The 5,567-nt window shown below is 33.7% G+C and overlaps 1 long non-coding RNA gene across 1 annotated transcript; it reads left to right on the top strand.

Annotated features, from left to right (window-relative positions):
• The first annotated feature begins 1,314 nt into the window (after positions 1-1,314).
• LOC145579155 (uncharacterized) lies at positions 1,315-4,389 on the top strand. The gene is made up of 3 exons (XR_014099060.1): positions 1,315-1,753; positions 3,122-3,199; positions 4,043-4,389. It is a non-coding gene; the product is annotated as an uncharacterized LOC145579155 (long non-coding RNA).
• The last annotated feature ends 1,178 nt before the right edge of the window (positions 4,390-5,567 follow it).

Below are 5,567 nucleotides of genomic sequence, written 5' to 3'. Positions count from 1 at the left end.
AGAAAGATATTTTAATAAAAACATCCACATCACTAGATTTTTCACACTTTCACTTCATTCGATAATCACATGACGTGAAAGGTATTCATCACTGGGTTTATTTTTGGGGAGACACATTTGGGTGTCTACACTTGGCTTATGCACTCCTTCACTTTTGAGCTTCAAGAGGAAGAACCGGGTTACATCCTAAGCTTCGTATGCCCCAAGAGAATGCCAATGAGCTTCTCGAACATCACCATTCTCCTAAAATCAAAGAGAAGCAAACAAGTAAAGGAGAAAAAGCAAAATAAACAAAGAAATGCAAGAAAATGAGAAAACAACTAAGGAAAATGCAAAATAGAGAAATTACAAGTAAAACTAAAGAAAAAGAGATAAAAGAGATGTAAAACAAATGAAAAATCATCCTAAAAGAGGCTGAATGAGTGCCATAAATGACACTCATCAACTTGGAAAAACAAGAAGAACGACCTTCCTTCTTCTTCGTCTTCTAAGCTCGAAAATGCTACCAACAATATCAACCAAGTGGATCTCAATGAAGTTTTAGCTCTTAATGCTCCCATTCAAAATAAAAGGAGAACTTCCACTCCTTTGGGATTGACATACGACTCTGCCTTTGATTGCCTTTACGGCCAAGGCTTGATTACACCAATTGGGCCATATCCAGAGCGAAAACCTGAACAAAGGAGTGCTAGGTGGGACCCCAACGCTCACTATAAGTACCATCACGGAAGGGGTCACTCTACCAAGCAATGTTGGAATTTGAAAGACGCTATTCAAGATCTAGTGGATGCAAAAAAAAAACTTCCGGTCCCTCTAAGCTGCAAGAAGTAATGAAGACAAGGCGCACGGCGAGTCCATCGTGAAAGATTTCATGATTTCTATTTCTTATTATTTGTTTCCATTCCTTATGTCTAGCATAGGTTTTTCCTTTTAATTCCCAGACTCTATTGTGTTTGTGTGTTCTGTTTATTCACCCTTTCATTAATAAAATAAGCTTCTTTTCCTTTACATCTCGATCATGTCATTTTGCATTAAACACTAGTGGAAAAATTGTCATTTGTAACACCCTATTTGTAACGGGCATGATAAAATCCGTTACAAAAAGAGTAATTGTAACGGGAAAAATATTTGATCGTTACGGAAAAACTTATTTGTAACGGTCAAATAAATGTCCGTTACGAATAATTAATAATTGTAACGGGAAAATAAATGCCCGTTACGAATAGCTATTAATTGTAATAGACAAATATAAAGCCCGTTACAACTAAATAACTCTTTTAGGGTTAAAGATCTATTCCAGGCCACTTCCCCAGCCGCATTTCTTCCTCACTCCTCTTCTCTTTCTCTCTCCTCAAATCACTCTCTCTTTCCGCATTTCTCTTCTTCCTCAATCATCTTCTCTTTTTCTCTCCTCAAATCACTCACTCTCTCTACTCTGTAATCAACACTGCTCATATCTCCTTCTTATTCACTCTCTTCCTGTTCTTCGAGCTCAACAACAATGTCGGCGACTCCATTGTCAGTCGAGAAGACCACATTTGGAAGAGAGTACAAGGTTAGAAATCGAGCTTGCTGAAGTCGAAATGCCTGGACTTATGTCTTGTCGTACTGAATTTAGTCCTTCTCAACCGTTTAAAGGTGCTAAGGAACTGGATCTCTTCTTATGACTATTCAAACTGCTATTCTTATTGAGACTCTTACTGCTCTTGGTGCTGAAGTTCGTTGGTGTTCTTGCAACATCTTCTCTACCCAGGTATAATTTCATTGAATTTGGGTAATTTCTTGATTGTCTTTGGGAATTTCAGATCAGATTAATGTTATCTTTTATGTTTTTTTTTTGTTTGATTTATAATTGAGATCTTAGAATAGAGAAATTTTCCTTAATTTGTATCAATCTAATTACGGATCTGTTATAGTAGTACATATGATTTTTTTTGTTGGATGTTCATATTACCTGGTTGAGTAATCTGTTCGAACTACATTCTTACTTTTAGGTTTACTGATTTGATTTTATTCATTTCATAAAATTATTGATTTACATTGCGATGATTATATGTGTGTGAATTGTTAGTTTTGAAGAATTTAGTTGAGAGAAGGGAATTGGGATACAGTGCACTAGGAATTTTGAATCTCAAGTTTGTATTTTTATTAATCAAATTGAAGGTGCAGTTTTCTCCTCTGCAGGTTTTTTTTTTCATTTTTTTTCCAAATTAATTGATTGATTTTACATGTTTAATTTGATTTTTTTCCATTGGGTGGAAATAAATCATAAATTCATAATGTTTTAGATGGATTTGAATTAAGATTCTAATTTATTTCTTGCTGAAAAGTCCATTTGATTTTTTATAAATAAAATCAAGGTTAAAGCTGGTAACACGATATTGTAATTATAAAAGAGTGTTATAAATAATACTGTAATTGTAATAATATTGAATTGTAAAATATTTATTTCAGGAATAAAAGGGGAAAGTCAGTGATAATTGATCCGGCTTTATAAAGTCTAAATAAATCACAGATTTGGTGGGCTGTTAAATAAAGGGGTCTTCCCAGTTCCTTTAAGTTGTTCACATGTTAATTATTCTCTAATATTTTTTATCTAATTAATTGAAAATTATATTATTTATAGTTATTATTTATATGAGGTACTCCATTCTTTTAACTCCTATTTTTCTTAAATAAAAAGGAACTAATCTATTACACATTTCTAGTAGACAAAGACCTCGCTAATAAAAATGATTAGGATGATAATTACTGAAGCAAACAGAGTGATACATGCATTTGGCACTTGAACAAGAAATTAGAAGAAAAATAATAAACCAAAAAAGAAAAAAAAAATCTTTTTTGAAAATGCTAACCAGCTAATTTCTTGGTGGACAAAGGTTTATTAGTTCTTGGAATGTTTCATTACCATCTCTGCTAATTAGTAGTGATAAGGCTAACAAACCTGTATTATTGGCAATCATAATTCTAACAAATTCTCTATAATCATGTGGTTAGTTTATTTTAGAACATTTTATTACATGTGTTTAGTTTACTGTTTATTTTGATGCATTCATTTCTGCACTTGCATGACTGGGAAGTGTGTACAGCACTATTAATGAGTGATTAATTGTGATTGTAGGTCGAATCCTGTTGTCTTCCCTTCAGTTAAGCATTATGAAGGTTCCTGTGAGGGACGGATCAGGGAACTCTTCCGAAGGTAACTTTTAAATGTCTTGTTAAAGTGACAACATGCCCTTGGTTCTTGAATATATAGCTTCAAAATGCAAGCTCCTGATTTTTTCTTTAATTAATAAGTTTTAGTCACTTAATTGTTAGTAAAATTGATGTATAATGAAATTCAAACTGATGTGCGCTTAGATTATTGTTTAATGTGAATGTGGTAGTATGAGTTCATTTATTGTTAGAGATGTGAATTCAGGTTTTTAACCTTTTCGCTTTTTGATTGAGGCTTTACCAAATTGAGTAATTGATGCTGCAATATTATTGGAATTGCTTGTTGTCTCAGTCTTAATTTATGGTTGAACGAATTAGTATAATATTGCTGTGATTGCCATAATATGTATGAGAATAATGATTGGTTTCTGATTATTATGTTGGTGGTTGATACGTTAAATAAAGGGGCGTGTGTTCCATTTAAGTCTAGTGCAGGGATTGATTAATCAACTTAGCTTGTTATTATAGCAAATTGGAACAAACAAGTTCCTTTTGTGCGTTTAATCTGGTTTCCTATCGGTGATTTTCTTGGCATGATGCTCCTCCATGTTGTTTTGATAAACTTCAGTTGTTTGACATCCAGATCAAAACATTAAATTAGGCTCATTTGCCTACTACATATGAATCCTCCTGAATAATGTTTATATAACTCTGAGTTGTGTAGGAGAGAAAAGTGATTTAAATCGAAATACAGGTATTGTAGTTACATTTCTAATTAATCACTAGAGTAACCTTTATTTGTTAATCTATGTAAAGTTTTTCTATGTAGCATCAATGATGTTTTACTTTTATTTTCTAATCTATGATTTTTTTTTATATGTTTTAGGAGGTAGGAAAGTTCTATTGATGTTGTTGAAGACAGAGACGTTGGTGACGAAGAAATCAAGAATGCAGTGTTAATCCTTTTAATGTTGAGGATAGAGATAGAGAAATGTCCGAGACATCATTTACCAAAAGATTTACTATGGCTCAAGAACTGCTATTCAGGAAAAGCTTGATGAAGCTCTTGAACAAGAATTTTGCAAACAAAGTAATTGGCAGCATACTTTTTCTTGAACTTTTGACCTTATTGTCTTCATTTAAGAAGGCTCTAACTTAATTTCTGAAATTTTCCTTTAATCTATGTAGTTATGTCTCTTGGTTCAATAAAGAAGAATTTTATTTGAAATACAATTTGGTGTATATGTTATGTTTGATAATTTGTTTGTGGCATGAAATATTTGGATTTGTTAAAATTATTATAATAATTTGGGTGGTAAATGGAAAGAAGAATAGGGGTATTGTAACTAGCACCTGAATTGCTAGTTACAAATGCCCTTAATTTTTTGTCTTATTCGGAGATTATTCGTAACGGACATTGTAAGTGCCTGTTACGCATAAGTAGTTATTCGTAACGGGCGTTTCAGGTGACTGTTACGAATAACTACTTATTCGTAACGGGCACTAAAAATGTCAGTTACAAATAACTACTTATTCGTAACGGACATTGTATGTGCCCGTTACGAATAAGTAGTTATTCGTAACGGACATTTTTAGTGTCAGTTACGAATAAGTAGTTATTCGTAACGGACAGTGCCCGTTACGAATAATAATGGTCATCCGTAATGGCCGCATACGTAACGGACGCTGCCCGTTACGAATGGGGCCTTTTTGCCCGTTACGAATGACCTTTTTTCCACTAGTGAAAAAAAAGTCAATTTCCAAACCAAACACAGGGTACACCAATGAATTGAGGCACCTTTGCAACCCATTATTTCTCCTTTAACCATCCAAACACATATTTCATTTCTTCATTAACCACTTTGAGCCTCGTCTAATGTTTGACCTTCATTTTTTCAACCCACATTCACCTAACCCTGGGATGGGAAGGTGTGTGATTTGTGTAACGATCAAAATCAAGTTAAAAAAAAAGTGATAAAAATAAAACAATGTCTAAGGGCAAGTGTTCCAATGTCTTTGATATGAACATGTCTCAAACTACATCTCTCATCGAGTGCTTGGTACTGTGCCTGAGAAACATGCATGCTAAGTGAGTGATGGACCGCATGACCCGAGATTGCCCACATTGATTCAAAAGAAAATAAAAAAATTAAAACAAAAAAAAAATGTTGAAAATAAACTTGCAAAATTAAAAAACTTCAAATATGCAATTACACTGGGGGCTCATCTCGATTCTTGAGCCTTTTACCCCTTTCTTCTTTAAACCATCAGCCTTAACCACAGTACAACCCTCTAAAGACCTCTTAAGGTGTACATACACTTGTGCAAAGTTCGGCTAGAGCCACGTTCGTCCTGATTCCTAACAGATATGTAGACAACCTCACATTGAGGTGCAGCCACATTCATGTCCA

Source organism: Chenopodium album, chromosome 14 (genome assembly GCF_948465745.1).
Source record: "Chenopodium album chromosome 14, dcCheAlbu1.1, whole genome shotgun sequence".
NCBI lineage: Eukaryota > Viridiplantae > Streptophyta > Magnoliopsida > Caryophyllales > Amaranthaceae > Chenopodium > Chenopodium album.
This window is presented reverse-complemented; position numbering and strand designations above follow the sequence as displayed.